We start from the raw sequence: 19,625 nt of genomic DNA, 5'->3' as shown, positions 1-19,625 counted from the left end.
TAAGATCTTTTGTTGTATCTCTTAGAGTGGCACAGAGGGGCTGGGAGTCAGCTGTGTTTCTGAGAGAAAACTCAACACACACACAAATAATCCACAACACACTGGTTTTGTTTAGCTAGACTGAACATCAAGTGAGTAGATGAAAACCCCCACAGAGCTCACTGATTGACTTGTGGAGAGAGTAATTACAATTGTTTTTGAATTGTTGACCAGTTCAGGCTATTCTTTGGAACAGAGCCTTAACTCACGCTATGGTGTTCTGTATAAATGCAACATTACCAAAGAAAGAGGTTAAGAGGTTATATGTATATTGCTCAATTTACTGTATTTATATATAGACTGTATTTGGCTCAAAATAAGTTTTGTGCACACACACACACACACCTTCTGCTCCTCCTTCTCGCATTGTGCAGGTAAAAACAGACCACCCTGTCTCCTCAACCCCTTCCTCTCTCCCTCTCTACATAATGTCTTTTTTCTTCTGTTTGCTTCTGTAATAATCCAAATAAAGAAACCTTCTATACAGTCTGCCCAAAGCAAAAAACATATCTATGCCAGGATAAATTTTCATTTACAGCGGTTCACAATGTCATTTTCATTCACAGCGGTTTGTAGAGGAACATTATGAAAGTATTCCCCCGGTGCCCGTTGGTCTGCCACGCCTTATATTATCACAGCACACCATGGAAGAAACACAGCACAATGGATAACGGACCGAATTTACACATTAATGTTTAAAAGGATCGAAATGAACATATAACTAAGTTCTCCTTTGGTGTCTATAGTGTTTTCAGAAATCATCACACACTCCTCAAATCATGGCATGTTGCTCAGTATCTGTTGCTCAGTATCTTAAGTGTGGTTTTTGACACTAAATGACACAGGAATCTATGTACAGAGGAAACGCATGTATTTTTGAACAGCTAAAACACAGCAACGATGCAGTTCCTGATCGTAACACGATTCTCAGGTGGGTTGAAAGTTGATGTGTTAGAAACAGGAAAAATGGACAAGCGTACGAGGATTTGAGCGAGTTTGACGAGGGCCAAATTGTGATGGCTAGACCACTGAATCAGAGCATCTCCAAAACTGCAGCTCTTGTGGGGTGTTCCCGGTCTGCAGTGGTCAGTATCTATCAAAAGTATCCTTTAAGTCCTGTAAGTATCTTGGTGACAGATACCACAGCACACCTTCAGGGAATCTAGTGAAGTCCATGCCTTGATGTGTCAGGGGATGTTTTGGTAGGAAAAGAGGGACCGATACAATATTAGGCAGGTGGTCATAATATTATGCCTGATCAGTGTATATGTTTCTGTGTTATTGTTATTGAGTCAGAAATAAGTTGTGTTTAAAACAGTCCACTATTCGCTGGTCCCTACATTGGAAAATCAGAAGCACCACATAGACATCGTTATATGGCACATTAGCTAATGCGCAATCCAAATAATTATCTTTCTGTTCCAAACCTGGGGATAATAAAACACCTGGGACAATTATTAACCGAACCAGTCTGTGAACATGAACAGGCCAGCTTGTTTGCTGTACAAGCTGCTTTTGTCCATTTAGGCAATGGCTTAATAATGAAAAAATCTTGTAAAAGATGCTCCCTTCCTCCGTCTGGGTGGGGTTTCACTCACTGCACTGGTTTCCTCTCACCTCAATTAAACATGTGGATTAGCTCTGATGAATGGCCTTTGCGTGTGAATGAGTGTGTGAATGTGTGTACCTCAGTTAAGGTGTATTCTGACCTCACTTCTGACCCAGTCAGAGGCTCCGGATCCACCACCACCGCCCTGACCAAGATAAATCGATCAGCTCAGTTATGAGGATAAAAGGAAATGAATCATCTTAATGAAGCCCAGAAACAGTAGCACAGCAATCTTAATGCAGTAGTACATCAGTCAAAGCCCAGCTTTTCTAATTTTGGCATTTATTCATGCCTTTCAGATTTAACAATAAAATAGATTTATATAAAATAGATTCTTTATGACAGAATTTCAGCCTTAGTAGGGCAAAACAAAAACCCTTACTGAACTGAACTCAATGATCTCAGGGAAAACAGCCAGAATTCCCAGGGTACCAGATAGACTGGTTTCAGAAAGTGCTGATCTCTTGGGATTTTCCTACACAACAGTCTCCAGAGTTTACACAGAATAGTGCAAAGTCTTCTGTGGGTGAAAATAGATTGTTGTTGAGAAAAATCTGAGAAAAACAGCCAGATTGTTTTCCACTACCAGGAAGGATTCAGTAACTCAATCATTCTTTACATCCGTGGTGATCAGAAAAGCATCTCAACATGTACTGAAAATTAAACCTTGAGATGGAGGAGATCACATCAGTTTTGTTTCTTGTCAGCCAAGAACAGGGATCTGAGGCTATATCATGGGCAGGGTGGATGAGTCTGGGTTTCTGAGAAACTCAGGCAGGTCCCAACAACCATGCCTTGCTTAACTCCAGAGAGATTTCTAGTATATTAAGGGATGAAAGGATTGCATCAAGTTTTTTGACAATGACTCTTAAACAGACTTAAACAGTAAAGACCAAAATATTCTGTTATGACACAAGGTTCTCACCAGGATACGGAGACACAGTGGTTCTGGTCACTGAATAAACATACTGACACAAACCAGGTCTGACCTGTAAGAGCAGGTTTGGACACAATTATTAAAGGAACAGCTAACCTTAGAACACTTTAAATGATAAAAACATAATATTTTATTTGAGATCTGGACATTTTTTGTTCACCTTGGCACACTCAGCATGACTTTTCAAATATTTCACATTAGTTATTCATTCCTTCATCTTCAATAACCTGTTTATCCTGCTCAGCGTCAAGGTGGATCCCAAGCCAAACCCAGGAACACCATGTGACACTTTCTTGGGTCATAAAGTCGCTGATCATTACACACAGATCACTAACTGCTTTTAAATTCTCTTATAAATGAAACATTATAGCTCTGAATTAATATATATGTTTATTTGTGATATTTTTGACACAAAAGCTATCAATAATAATAATAATAACAACAACAATAAATAAATAAATAAATAAATAAATAAATAAATAAATAAATAAATAAATAAATTAAATAATTAATTAAATAAATAAATAAATAAAATAAATACAAAAAGTGTATATACATTTTAATAAAGAGTATTTAAAAATTAAAAACAAAATGATCCTTTAATAATCTAGTACTTTGTAATTTGTTAATGCTGTGTACAATAAAGGTCATGCATTTTTTTTAACTTAAAAGCCACCTCTTTTAAATTAATAATAATAATAAAATAATAATGTAATAGTATTAAAATTAATAATTATGGCCTTGGACTATCTACTCTCTTCCCTTATGATTATTAATAACAATTAAAACTATTTAAAAAATAGGAACAGCATTTACAAAGTAAGTGTGGGTTTCTCATGAACGATAGATGAAACAATAGCAGACGGCAGCACGATGAGAGACTCGTTACTGTGATTAGATTAATTAGACACGATTGTTGAGGAAGAGGATGATTTGTGTGATTGGATTAATTAGATGAAGTCAGAGAGGATTGAGTCAAAACTCTACTCATCATGCAAACCTGCAGAGCAACGTGTATTTTAGTGTTGTTTTAAATGACATACCTGACAATTATACTGTCTGAGAATAAGACGATGAGCTGAAACAGGTGTGTTGAAGCGCGTTAGTCCAGGACTACATGCCACTGTAAGAAAACAACACAAATAGTGCTCATCTTATTCATTTCTGTTTCGGTATCTGTCTGTATCTTTTGTTCTGAATAAAGCGTTCGTACTGGGATACTTCATTAGTATGTATGTAGACGTGTTATCATGCTGGGTTGTTTTGTCTGAATATCATCATCAACTTCTTATCGGAAATCTCAATAAATGAATATATCATTTGCAGAAATCTCAATAAATGTAAAATCAGCTGCAACATGTGAAAACTAGTTTGAGCTGTTTTGCATGTCAAAGTATCTCATCTATTTGCCTATTGTCCGAAATTTCCAACCAATGTTTTTTGGTAGTTTAGTAGTGGGGCAAAGAGGAAACATTCAACATGTAGTGACTGATCGATCCTACCTACTGTAATACACAAAACAGGTACAGAGTAAATCACTTAGAGAGACATTGTTATAAGAAAGTAGAGCGGACTCACTGTTACCTTCCAGAGATCACCCCCCCCATCCATATTCTGTTGTTTTGATATGAAGATTAACCACGCTGCTTTTTTTTGCATTGTGCTTCTGCTGGTGTTCCTAATAAAGTGGACAGTACGTGTATGTCACAGTATATTAAGGGATGACAGGATTGCATTCGGTTTTTTTGACACTGCTACAAAGTGTCTAACACTGACTCTTAAACAGAAAAGACTAAACATACTGTTCTGACACAAGGTTCTCACCAGGATACAGAGACACAGTGGTCTGGGTTCCGGTGTAATATTCACTGAATAAACATACTGACACAAACCAGGCCTGACCTGTAAGAGCAGGTTTGGACACAATTATTAAAAGACCAGCTAAACTATTATACCACACAACACATTAAATAGTGAAGAGGACTCACTTCCAGGTTCTGATATCATGCTTTAAAGTATTGAAACAAACAATACTTGTTTTGTGTTTTTTGTGTGTATAAATACTAATGTTTGCACCACGTATTTCAGCTACAGTGTGTATATTACACAAATACACGGGTAATTAAACACTGATGGATACAATCTGATTTTGGACTTTATCCTTGCCTCCCAGGAGCCATCAACAGGTCGACACTTTATATTCCACACTCTCATAATCACAATCCTGCCTGCTTGCTGGTCACTGAATAACCTACATATTGGTTACTGAATAATAACCTTTAATCGCATTCATTTGAATAATATTTGTTTTTCGTTTATTGTGTTTAACTGAACTTTGCTCAAACAGGTGGAATACTTCAGGCATGTCACATGTGAGCAGGACAATTAGCTCTTCAGCTATAGCGTCTGGATACTGAGCTGTTATCTGAAGGTCCTGGGAGCTCCATCAGCCATCTGCTCATTCGCAGTGAGAGAGACAGACCATTGCTTTTTGGCAGAAGCCGCAGACACAAATAACCAACAACTAACACATTAAGAAACCTATCAGAAACTCCTCAGTGGCTGCGGAAAGAGCACTGAGATGGCCCTGTGAAGTGAGCTGGCTATTTTTTTGTAGTACCCAGTCTTATTTTAAACAGGGGTGAGATGTTTTCTGGCGTTTTGTGTGTATGGTTTTAGTTGTGTTAGACAGACATGCCTGTGTGGTGTGAGATAGTCATACAGGTCCACTAGCACTGAGCAGACATTAACGGACCTGCTACAGCCTCACTCACTTATAAAAAGTCTGGTTTTGTTGTGTGGGATCCTTCTCCTGACACACCTCCAGGATTCTGGCAAGCTTTCTTAAAAAAAACAACAACAACAAGAAGCAACTACAAATAGTTCATTATCAGTTCATTCTGAGTAATTCATCCCTATTCTACACAGTCTTTTACAACACTTGATGTATCGTTAAAAAGGCTTGTAAAAAGCCTCGTAATGATCTTCACACTTATTAGATCCTTGAAGAGGATTGTTGAGTGTAAGTCTGAGCCACTGGTACCTCCAGAGCGATTTTCCTGAATTTCAAGGGAAAAGCCCTTGGGGAGGTTTGTTAGAAATGTGAAGTCAACCACAACCTCAGATCACAGCAAGACATTGTAAGAGTGCTTCTCAGAAACACACAGCGTCTAAACCCCGCTCTGATTAAGCTGTAAAGAGGACATCCCGAGTCGATAACTCTTGCTCCACACTATCGTTTTACATTCTCAAATTATGATTAGGGCTGCGTTTTTTAAGGACTTGGATTATCCTCACTGTAAGCAAATGACCAACAGGGAATGACAAAGCGGCTTAGACAGGAGTTTAAATAATTCCAAGAAATATCAGGAGTGAATTTTTCTTGGGAATTGCATTGCCGGGTATTGGGAGTGAACTAAAATGGAACATACTACAAATATGTTGCTTTGGAAAAGTACAGTGTAAATACCTCAGGAAGAATTCTTGTGTAAAGTTTTTATGGCAAATTTTGGTTACTCCTCAATATAGTAATTCCCTTGACACTTCATTTTATGAGATGTTATTTGTTTTTGTTATCTTTATTTTACAGAATGTCTCACTGAGGAAGAGACAGGAGTCAGAGCTGGAGGTAGCAGAGCTGAAGAGGTTGAGGTTCTCTTTGGGAGTGAGACGGTTGGACAGGATTAGGAACGAGTACATCAGAGGGACGGCTCATGTTGGACGTTTTGGGGACAGAGTTAGACAGGCTAGATTATAATGGCTTGGACATGTTCAGAGGAGGGAGAGTGAGTATGTTGGTAGGAGAATGTTGGACATGGAGCTGCCAGGCAAAGAGGAGGTATATGGATGGAATAAATGAGGATATGAAGCTAGTGGGTGCAAGTGTTGAGGATGCAGAAGATAGGGATAGGTGGAGAGAGATAATTCGCTGTGGCCACCCCTGAAGGGAAAAGCCGAAAGAAGAAGAAGATTTTACAGAATGTCTGAAGTTTTTTTTTCTCCATAGTACTGTATTGCTAAAATATATCAGTTTCTCTTAAGAGTTCTTGAGGAACAAATTCCTTCTGTTGCAAAAACCTCAGTTCAGAACATCAAGCACTTTCTGCACTGTAGTTTCTCTACTGTATTACATACAGTATCTTTACTCTCTTACCCTTGGCACTAGTTCAGGTTGGAGGTACATTGTTCTGGTACAAAGCACAAGGATTAATGTTACATTTAATAAGAGAAGACAACAAGATGTAATCAGGATGTACACAACAGGCCTTTCATATCTGTGTTTTTAGGACAAAAGCATCCAATAGAGAGGCAGCATGTGACCTACTTCTGTTTCTTGTTCTGCTGTGAGGTCAAATCAGAGGAAGAGATGACATATATAGAGAGGTTGAAACATTCTTAGGTGAATTTTGTTGCCTCTAATGTACCTAACTGAACACTTAGATTGTGTCACATTAATTCCTAGCATTCACACAGCTGTGAATCAGTCACGTTAACAGCTTTAGTTACTGTTTCTGTTTCTATTATAACCTCACTTCTTAATAATTAATTGCTGTTTCTGGGAATGTACATGAAGTTTTTCAGGTCATCTGCCAAATCCAACCAATCCTGTCGACCTCCATCAACTAGCTAGACATGTTTCATCACATGCTTCTTCTAAGGCACATGAAGCCAGTCAGGGTATCCTTTTAAACTGCTGATCATACTGCATCACAAAACTTCATAACAAACTTAAAGGAAAACGCTATCTGCCCTCTTCTGCATACGTGAACTCGCATGATTGGCTAGTGTCGCTGTGACTGATAGCAGAAAGAGAGTATGCCCCACCCACCTAGAGGGCATGGCCAATTCACACCTAATTCTACACCCTGGAATGGCTGTGTCATCACTAGAATTTGTGATTTCCTGACCACAGGGCAAACATATACCATTAATAGCAGTCCTTTAAGACATATCACTACTTTATATGTCTTTTGTTGTACTCACCACTTAATTAATAAATTCTTGTATCTGATTGGTCAGAAGGTGTTGATTCATGTTGTACAACAACAACAGCTCAATTCCATCTGGAAGGAAAATCATATATTATATGAATGCACATATTTAATGTTTTAATTTTATGTTTAAAAATATTGTTAGGTTTTAATATTATTGTGTTAAATTAATATATTATATTTTAATATTATTATGCATTATATTCATGCCCATATTTAATGTTTTAATTTAATGTTTAATAATATTATTATGTTTTAATATTAGTATGCGTTATATTAATGCACATATTTGATGTTTTAAATATGTTATTGTTTCTGTAGTAACAACTACAGAAACTACAGTGGTGGAGACTTGTAAGGTGATACTTCATGTACTGCAATATAAGATAAAATATTGATAAACTAATAATAATAAAAAAAAAAAGTACTTAACAGCAGAAAACTGAATTGTTAGCCATGGTGAAATTTTCCGTGATGCATATTTCGTGATGCATTTTTGAAGTAGGAAGGAAGAAGGAGGATTTTGCGCTTCATGGTTTCTCAATAAATAAAAAATTAAATATTAATTAAAAGATGCTCAATTAAATTATAATTATAATGAAATTTATTAAATTTATTAATGTAATAAATAAAAAAACAAATTGGGGATTGTTTCTATTGAAAAATAAGTTATTTGTTTTTATTTATTTATTTACCTATTTTTTTAAACTGGTATTTATTACATTTTTTATTTACATATATGTATATATTACATATCAAATTATTTATTAATATACATATGCGACTACCCTGTACTGTTACTGAAGCTGCAATATTTCTGTATTTCCATATACATATATACAGATAAATAAATAAAATATCATCTTATATGGTTTTATTAAACAAGCAGACCAACGGCAATTTAATTGCTTACTGAATAATTTGGCTTTAATGCCTGAGAGACACTGTGGGGCTCTTCAGCAAGACCCTTAAACCTTAATATGCGCTTGATAGAAGTAGATACCTTTTTCTTACTGTGCCAGAACACCATCTTGTTAACACATCTGCAGCTTTCTGTCTTCTTTGTGAGATCTCCAGTCACTGAAATAAAAGAAGTTAATATGTTACTGCTTTTTTATTGTGCAACAATAGACTAAAAAGTCTAAAGCATTACTCACATACATTTTTAAGCAAACTTTAAGCAAAGCATTTTTAAGCTTTGATCATTAACAAAGGGTTTAAACATTGAAAGTAACTTTAGAGGTCAGCAGAGATTCTGGAGGTCTGTCAGATTTAATTCTGAGACAAAAGTGTGTGTGTGTGTGTGAGCTCTTTTTCAGGAACCAAAAAAAGACCAATTGTCCTCTTAATGATAGGTAGTATCACATGTCCTTAATATCCCCCTGTCCTAACAAACAAGTTTCTTTTCTTTTTATTTTCACAACATATATTTTTCTTATCAAACAATATGTTTCATTAAAAAAAAAATAACATTTCCTTTAACTAAAACACCCTATAGGTTGACACTTTGAATCATTCCCTTAAACTCTACACTTTTATATGATTTTAGATTTTACACACCAAGGGAATTTTATATTTTTTGAGATTTTTTGTTTACTTTTTGAGACATTTCTGCTTGAATTAGAAAAGTGTACTTCATACTATATTATATACAGTGTGTGAAAAATATGATGCGAAAAATTACGGTTCAGAGTTTTTACACATTTGGGACTTAAATCCCTAAAAAAATAAATAAATAAATAAATAAATAAATAAAAAAAATAAAAATAAAATCATACAATTCTAAAATATAGCAGAAAGATTAATTTAATCGTTTATATCCATTAAAAAATATATCTATATCTATCTATCTATCTATCTATCTATCTATCTATCTATCTATCTATCTATCTATATACATATTATATATAAAATTTTTCATTTAGTGTAAAAGTATAATCCTGGACATGAACCAAGATTTCAAAACATTTGTTATTTATTTAGATAATTTCTGTCCTGTAAACTCATTTATAAGACAACAAATAAGAATGGAACTGTATCACATAATATTGAATTATTTATAGTATTTAAGTATTATAGAGCCTATTTATACCATGCTCATTTTACATAAACTAATTAACAAAAGGCACGTCTGTTCATTTTGTCCTAATATATATTTAAAGCACACTCTGTTTATCTCTTTGTATTTACACTTCCATCAGCTTCCATGTAGGTCACTTTGAAGGGATCCAGTTACCGACTGTAGCCTATCCACTGCTCTTCTGTTTATCAGCTGCCTCTGTTACACTCATCAATGACCCACAATATCCAGCCAAGAGCAGTGCTCTAATCAGAAAATGTTTGTCACAGTGTTATTCTCAAAATGACCTTTAATACATAATCTTTTATATAAAGGAATATTGGTCCTAAATGATATAAGGGGTCAACATGAGGAGGACAAGAACATTAGACCACAGAGACAAGTGCAACAAGATTATAACTGTAATGCAGCCCTGTCATGCCATGCCATCGCTCCAGGAAAGGTTATTGAGTGGAAGGATATTAGCAAGGCCAAACAGTGGCTATAATATAATCTGAGGAACATGTCAATGCTCACATAATGTTAAAGAGAAGTGTACATCTTTTATATTCGGGGTATATACATTACATGATCAAAGGTTTGTGGACGCCTGACCAATACATCCATATGTGGTTCTTTTGTATGCTGTAGCTTTACAGTTTCCCTTCACTAGAACTAAGAGACTCGAACCCTGTTCCAATGCACCTGTGCACAAAGCCCCTGAGCTCCATGAAGACATGGTGTGTAAAGGTTGAAGTGGAAGATCTGGAGTGTCCTGCACAGAGCCCTGACTCTGACTCAACCCCACTGAACTCCTTTAGGATGAACTGGAACACCGACTGAACCCCAGATTTCCTCACCTGACATCAGGGTCTGATCTCACAAATCACTAAGATATGCTTCCTCTGAGACACATTAAGCTAACGTTTCATCTATTGTTCATGGTCCATCACACGGCTTTTTTGCCCTCTTCCTTATACAAGAGCTCACAGACTTCTATGACTGGCTAATGACGCTGTGATTAGTAGACTCTAAATAGAAGCAGAAGATAATAAAGCCTTTATTTTTTATTTATATCTCACTTATTGTTATTATTAAATGAAAAAAAGTTGATGTTTCCCAGTGGCTTAGAGGTTAGCACATTTGCATTGCACTTCAGTGTTCAAGTGATCGCGTCCCTGAAATTTGCATTGCTTTGGGGATTTCCTTCAGGGAAATCTTCCTAACCTTTGTGGACAGTACTCTGAGCGACACTAAATATGCTTTCTTGTCGATCTTGCATCTAATTACTGCAACCTGTACTAGTCCATGATAAGTCTGGATGAACGCCTTCAAGTTTTTCATTTTGTGATTGACCCTCTGTCAGATAGATCTCAAGCCTCAACAGATGATTCTGTGCTTCAGGGTTATTTAACCTTATTTATTTGACCCACAAACATATGTGATGTTTAGCTTGACAAAATGGTAAGGATTATACTCGTCATAAGATTTACTAGAGGATCAACTCCTTACTTGTCTCATCGTCTTTTTTAGTTCCATATTCATCAGTAAAGTTAATACCTTGCTACTTATTTTCTCGGCTCATACCCCAATAATTACGACTCTTACCTCAGTACTGCTGGGTTCTGGGGATAACTGTTCAGATTCAGAGATTCAATATTTCCTCTTTGTTACAAGATATGGTTGAATTATGTGGATCATTGCTAGAATTGTTAAAAATTGAACTGTCATTCAGCCTCCAGCCTTAAAATTATCAATGAAAATACTTAACGTTTTATTAGGGACAACAATTTATTTTAAGGAAACATAAGGAAAACCATAAGAAATGTAGATCAGTCTGTTAGCGCATGAATTAAACAATGATTTCAGTATGGAAAAAAAGATAAGGCAGTACAAAAATGATATAAAAAATATAAAACTTGTTTAAGGCATGTGATATGTTTTGTTTTTTTGTAAATGTAATGCTGGTCCTATATGTGTCCTTGTTCTTTGTCTCAGTCTCAAGTTTTGGATAGCGAATATGAAACACTTCTTCTGTAATTCCCACTGGATTAAAGGTGTGTGCTAAATACAGTACATGTAAATGTGGAATAAATGACTATGTTGGCTTTTAAATATACTTTGTTCTCTTTCTATCTATAAGATTCTTGTCTCCTGATGATCTGTGTATATATTGTATACTGCTTTGTGTCATGAGAGCTCCCAAAGGGTGCTGATCTATTTCCCATCAGCCCTGGTACATCACATGTCCTAATCATGATCACTTGATTAGAGCACTCCTTATGGCTCATTATCAGGCTTTTGTTGTAGGCGTGGGCTGCTTTTTGTTGCAGTCTAGCCTGTGTAACATATAGCTTGCATGTTCTGCCTTGTGTCTCTGATTCAGGGTCTTTTTCCCCCACAATTTTGCTATATGTTTGCAGCATTTATCAATAAATCTGCATCCACTGACTCCTTGTTCATGAATAGAACCCAGAATAAAAAGACTACTCCTACACGTCTATCCCTAACCACGAAGTGTTTTAACATAAAGCACAGTGAATATCAGACAGTCTATAGTTAATGCCTTGTGTGGGAGTCTTTTTTATTCGCTGACACAAAAAGAAACGCAGTAACTGAACGTGAAAGCTAGTGAATGTAAACAGTTATAAACACTGGCAGAGTGTTTCTGCCAACAGAAACAAAACCGTCCCAGTGAGACATCCAGTATATGTCTATTTATACACACTGGTGTAAATATACACCCTGGTGCAAATCACTACGTTACAGCAGCGCTCGTTTTACATTGTGGGAAGTTCAGTGGAGATTCTAAACAAACTGTATGAGCTTTCCTCTTTAGTTTTATGATATAAGGGTGTTTATTACGATTATTTCCTCACCCTTGCAGGATGAATGGATGAAAAGGGCTTTCCTGTAACCTTTTCACCCCGATTCATTCTTCCTTCCTTCCTGTTTTTTCTTATATTCCAGGCATCTAGGTGTATCATCTATGTAAAGTAAAAGCTAGCAAAGAGGGAGATCCTGGTCTAAAAAAAACTGTTAAGTTAGCTAAAACAAACCTTAATTCAGTTCATAGACCACTTTTCCAATGCAGCAGCAGAAATTAGATCTGTTTTTAATTTCTTAACACAAGAAAACTGCCTCTACAGCAATTCATAGTAATATAGTTACAGTTACATTAGCTATGTAGGCTGCTGAAAGCTGAAACAAAAACTGAAACTATCTAGGATATCTGATTATATTTTTCAGCCGGATGTTCATTTGTCTCTGTCATTTTGCTGAACTATAATAAGTAATGAATCTGGGGAAAATGGCAGCTCAATCACTCAAAGCTGCTCATGAACCAGAAAAAAAGATATCAAGAGAAAAAGTCACAGGAGGTAAAACACCTCACCCTTTGCACTGCTAAGCTGTTACCTGTTACCCATCTTAAAAACAGCCCTCCATTTATTCCCAAATTCTGCTCGTTACCTCTGCTGTATTTCTATATAAAAGAAAATCTAGATGTCTTTGCTAGCCTACTTCCTGCTTTCCTGCCTCCCCGTTCAGCTCTGACCGCACCCCTGATAGCATATTCGCTCCTCTCATCTGTTCTTTTGGATCTTATTATCCGGTGCACTGTGAAGTCTGGTTTATCTAAATGGTTCTCTATGTTCTTTTAAATGGTTCTCCATGTTGTTTTCCTGTAGCAGTGTACCATAAATATGATTACGGTTTTACCTGTGATTGTAATCACATCGAAATGTCATTCAGACCACGGTTTTATAGTATGCCCACACAATAACACATAATTACATCCCAGTGTCTCCAGGTTACAGAAACCAGACCAAGACTAGGACAGTGTTTTGTGGCAGAAAAAATCCGGTTACTGTATTTCTATGAAACTGGCCGGCAAAATCGTTTTTGCGGAGTGTTTGTCCATCCCCTATCCCTGGTGCAAAGTAAACATTGAGCCTCTGTGTCCTGTTGACTTGTGGGTTTGTGTGAGAGCTTTTCAATACAGTATAATATTTAATGTGGTGTGTAGCCATAGAAACAAAAGGGGGTAATTATTTGTAGAAGAGCAGAAGAGCATTTTATTATTTTCTTTTGTTGAGGATGTAGCTTTATACTATACTATACTATACTATACTATACTATACTATACTATACTATACTATACTATACTATACTATACTATACTATAATGTACGATAGCTTTATGCTATACTGTAATATAGTGTATTATACTGTAATGTACTATAGCTGTATATTATACTATAGCATCTTATACTGTAATGTACTATAGCTGTATACTATACTATACTATACTATACTATACTATACTATAGCATCTTATACTGTAATGTACTATAGCTGTATACTATACTATACTATATTATACTATAGCATCTTATACTGTAATGTACTATAGCTGTATACTATACTATACTATACTATACTATAGCATCTTATACTGTAATGTACTATAGCTGTATACTATACTATACTATATTATACTATAGCATCTTATACTGTAATGTACTATAGCTGTATACTATACTATACTATACTATACTATAGCATCTTATACTGTAATGTACTATAGCTGTATACTATACTATACTATACTATACTAAACTATAGCATCTTATACTGTAATGTACTACAGCTGTATACTATACTATACTATACTATACTATACTATACTATACTATACTATAGCATCTTATACTGTAATGTACTATAGCTGTATACTATACTATACTATACTATACTATACTATACTATACTATACCATCTTATACTGTAATGTACTATAGCTGTATACTATACTATACTATACTATACTATAGCATCTTATACTGTAATGTACTATAGCTGTATACTATACTATACTATACTATACTATACTATACTATACTATACTATACTATACTATAGCATCTTATACTGTAATGTACTATAGCTGTATACTATACTATACTATACTATACTATACTATAGCATCTTATACTGTAATGTACTATAGCTGTATACTATACTATACTATACTATACTATACTATACTATACTATAGCATCTTATACTGTAATGTACTATAGCTGTATACTATACTATACTATACTATACTATACTATACTATATTATACTATAGCATCTTATACTGTAATGTACTATAGCTGTATACTATACTATACTATACTATACTATACTATACTATAGCATCTTATACTGTAATGTACTATAGCTGTATACTATACTATACTATACTATACTATACTATACTATACTATATTATACTATAGCATCTTATACTGTAATGTACTATAGCTGTATACTATACTATACTATACTATACTATAGCATCTTATACTGTAATGTACTATAGCTGTATACTATACAATACTATACTATACTATACTATACTATACTATACTATACTATACTATAGCATCTTATACTGTAATGTACTATAGCTGTATACTATACTATACTATACTATACTATATTATACTATAGCATCTTATACTGTAATGTACTATAGCTGTATACTATACTATACTATACTATACTATACTATACTATACTATAGCATCTTATACTGTAATGTACTATAGCTGTATACTATACTATACTATACTATAGCATCTTATACTGTAATGTACTATAGCTGTATACTATACTATACTATACTATACTATACTATAGCATCTTATACTGTAATGTACTATAGCTGTATACTATACTATACTATACTATATTATACTATAGCATCTTATACTGTAATGTACTATAGCTGTATACTATACTATACTATATTATACTATAGCATCTTATACTGTAATGTACTATAGCTGTATACTATACTATACTATACTATACTATACTATAGCATCTTATACTGTAATGTACTATAGCTGTATACTATACTATACTATATTATACTATAGCATCTTATACTGTAATGTACTATAGCTGTATACTATACTATACTATACTATACTATACTATACTATACTATACTATAGCATCTTATACTGTAATGTACTATAGCTGTATACTATACTATACTATACTATACTATAGCATCTTATACTGTAATGTACTATAGCTGTATACTATACTATACTATACTATACTATAGCATCTTATACTGTAATGTACTATAGCTGTATACTATACTATACTATACTATACTATACTATACTATACTATACTATACTATAGCATCTTATACTGTAATGTACTATAGCTGTATACTATACAATACTATACTATACTATAATGTACGATAGCTTTATGCTATACAGTACAATACTATACAATAGTGTATTATATTGCAATGTACTTTAGCTGTATACTATACTATATTATGCTGTGCTGTACTGTACTATAGCTTTATCCTATACTATACTATACCTGTATACTATACTATATTATGCTGTACTATTGTTTATTATACTGCAATGTACTATACTATACTATACTATACTATACTATACTATACTATACTATACTATACTATACTATACTATACTATAATGTACTATAGCTGTATACTATACTCTATTATGCTGTACTATGGTGTATTATACTGTAATGTACTATTGCTTTATCCTATACTCTATTATGTTGTACTATGGTGTACTATACTATACTATACTATACTATACTATACTATACTATACTATACTATACTATACTATACTATACTATACTATGCAATCTGAGACTCTTCATTATGTCCTGCCTATGCAGTGGTGAGTTAAACTGTAGCTGTAATCTATACTATACCATACTATACATTTATACTGTACTATAGTGTACTATACTATAAGATACTATCTTTTTATGCTATCTTTGATGCTATATTTTTATATTGTGCTATACTGAACAATACTATAGCTTTATACTATACTGTACACTATACTATACCATCCGAATGAGATATTATACCATGTGTGTGTGTGCTGATGTACTAACTTTCCTCTTACCCTTTAATGGGGTGTATTCTTGCCCCATGTCCAAATGTTCCACAGATCTACTACAGCAACAACCAGAATAAAGATGAATAAATTATTTAAATAAATCTTTGGGTCAATCAAATAGATCGTTTTATTTTATTACTAAATACACATCGTACAACTCTAGAGCAACAGCGGCCATTTTATGCTTTCTGAGTGGGGGGAAAGTAATAAATGTGTAATTTGTCAGCCTGGGTTATTTCAGCAGCTCATAGGATTGCACTTGGACTTCAGTCCGATCATGTTAAAATAAATAAAGGATAATAACAAACACATAGCCAGACAAACAGGAGGCAAGAAGCCTTTCTGGTGCAGTGCTCTATAACCACACACACACACACACACTACAGAGATAATAACAAAGTGAGGAAACACTGTATTAGGTTTTAGGATTTGGGTATTAAGGTATTAGGAATGTTTATTACGAGGACTCTTCTGGCTGTCCACAACTGACTTGATGAGAGCTCAAAAAACAAACCCGCTCAGTCTTTTTTAGATAGCTCTCAGTTCACAGAGCTTCTAACACAGTAATCACCATGTCTGGACTTTCTTATATATGTATGTTTACACAATAAAACTGAGCTGTCATTATGTGTTCACATTAGATTCTCAGACACTGCACAGACACTGTTTCACCAGACCTTCTCATTTTATCAAGATCACTGAGTAGGTCAGTGTTATGGATCCAGTTTAACTCACCATTGCATAAGCAGGACATAAGGAAGGGTCTCAGAGCTCAGTGCTGTGTGTGCAGACAGAGCTGGGGTTGTAGCATCTACTCATTTCCCTCAGCAATTCCCAGCAGGACCAAATGGGAGGAAATTAGGAGGAGTCTGTAAGGAGGGCTGAGAAATGGCAGGGACAGAGAGAATCCAGCAATCAGTAGCTGCATAAATCTTTTCCATGAATACTGCCAGTAAATAGCTGTTGAAAATGTATATCCTGTAGTAACAAATGAGGATGGGTTCCCTCTTGAGTCCGGTTCCTCTCAAGGTTTCTTCCTCATACCATCTAAGGGAGTTTTTCCTTGCCACAGTCGCCTCAGTCACCTCAGGCTTGCTCACTTGGGATAACATCTAGGACTGTCTGTCTGTTTGTCTGTTCATATGTTTGTTGTTTTCTTATGTCTTTTCTCATGTAAAGCTGCTTTGAGACAATGCTCTTTGTTAAAAGCGCTATACAAATAAAATTGAATTGAATTGAAAATTGAATTAACATACACTATATTGCCAAAAGTATTCGCTCACCCATCCAAATAATCAGAATCAGGTGTTCCAATCACTTCCATGGCCACAGGTGTATAAAATCAAGCACCTAGGCATGCAGACTGTTTTTACAAACATTTGTGAAAGAATGGGTCGCTCTCAGGAGCTCAGTGAATTCCAGCGTGGAACTGTGATAGGATGCCACCTGTGCAACAAATCCAGTCGTGAAATTTCCTCGCTCCTAAATATTCCACAGTCAACTGTCAGCTGTATTATAAGAACGTGGAAGTGTTTGGGAACGACAGCAACTCAGCCACGAAGTGGTAGGCCACGTAAACTGACGGAACGGGGTCAGCGGATGCTGAGGCGCATAGTGTGAAGAGGTCGCCAACTTTCTGCAGAGTCAATCGCTACAGACCTCCAAACTTCATGTGACCTTCAGATTAGCTCAAGAACAGTGCGCAGAGAGCTTCATGGAATGGGTTTCCATGGCCGGGCAGCTGCATCCAAGCCATACATCACCAAGTGCAATGCAAAGCGCCGGATGCAGTGGTGTAAAGCACGCCGCCACTGGACTCTAGAGCAGTGGAGACGCGTTCTCTGGAGTGACGAATCGCGCTTCTCCATTTGGCAATCTGATGGACGAGTCTGGGTTTCGCGGTTGCCAGGAGAACGGTACTTGTCTGACTGCATTGTGCCAAGTGTAAAGTTTGGTGGAGGGGGGATTATGGTGTGGGGTTGTTTTTCAGGAGCTGGACTCGGCCCCTTAGTTCCAGTGAAAGGAACTCTGAATGCTTCAGCATACCAAGACATTTTGGACAATTCCATGCTCCCAACTTTGTGGGAACAGTTTGGAGCTGGCCCCTTCCTCTTCCAACATGACTGTGCACCAGTGACCAAAGCAAGGTCCATAAAGACATGGATGACAGAGTCTGGTGTGGAGGAACTTGACTGGCCTGCACAGAGTCCTGACCTCAACCCCATAGAACACCTTTGGGATGAATTAGAGCGGAGACTGAGAGCCAGGCCTTCTCGTCCAACATCAGTGTGTGACCTCACAAATGCGCTTCTGGAAGAATGGTCAAAAATTCCCATAAACACACTCCTAAACCTTGTGGACAGCCTTCCCAGAAGAGTTGAAGCTGTTATAGCTGCAAAGGGTGGACCGACGTCATATTGAACCCTATGGATTAGGAATGGGATGTCACTTAAGTTCATATGTGAGTCAAGGCAGGTGAGCGAATACTTTTGGCAATATAGTGTATTTGGTGAAAACTTCATGATATGATTTTTTAAGAGAATCAAATGAAAAAGTCCTTAAATAATTTTGGGTATCAATTTGTTTTCCAGTTCCAAAAAGAAATATTTCCAAATCAAATTCCAATCTTTTCTATTTGTTACAGAATTGAATTCATTCTATTTTCCTCTGATGTCCAGTCCACTGACGGACTATTGGATGTTTGAGTATTGGTCCAAATTATTAGATCACTAAAATATAAAAACCCTTCATGCTCAAATGCTTTTGATGGGCAGTATATACACTAAGCTGCCACGTTCTCAGGTTCAACCATATAGACAGGTGTACAGTTACTGACTGCAGCCCATCTGCTGATGTCCACAGTTTTCTTCGTCCCCCTCTCTGTCTATCAGTGCAAAGGGACCACCACTGAGCAGATATTATGACATGGTGCTGTGTGTCATGACGGAACGAGTAGATCAGGTGCAACAGTTTGTGTCATGTTTCTGTGAGTCTACCCTCCTCCAATAATTACCCCCTT

The 19,625-nt window shown here is 35.7% G+C and overlaps 1 long non-coding RNA gene across 1 annotated transcript; it reads right to left on the bottom strand.

The window, feature by feature from the left end:
- Window positions 1-7,423: 7,423 nt before the first annotated feature.
- Window positions 7,424-18,345, bottom strand: LOC131359497 (uncharacterized). The gene is made up of 3 exons (XR_009205787.1): window positions 17,342-18,345; window positions 8,580-8,656; window positions 7,424-7,648 (listed from the first exon to the last, which is right to left on the bottom strand). It is a non-coding gene; the product is annotated as an uncharacterized LOC131359497 (long non-coding RNA).
- Between the last annotated feature and the right edge of the window lie 1,280 nt (window positions 18,346-19,625).

Source organism: Hemibagrus wyckioides, linkage group LG09 (assembly GCF_019097595.1).
Source record: "Hemibagrus wyckioides isolate EC202008001 linkage group LG09, SWU_Hwy_1.0, whole genome shotgun sequence".
In the NCBI taxonomy this organism is placed as follows: domain Eukaryota; kingdom Metazoa; phylum Chordata; class Actinopteri; order Siluriformes; family Bagridae; genus Hemibagrus; species Hemibagrus wyckioides.
Note: the sequence above shows the minus strand (reverse complement) of the source record. Positions and strands in the feature narration are given on the sequence as shown.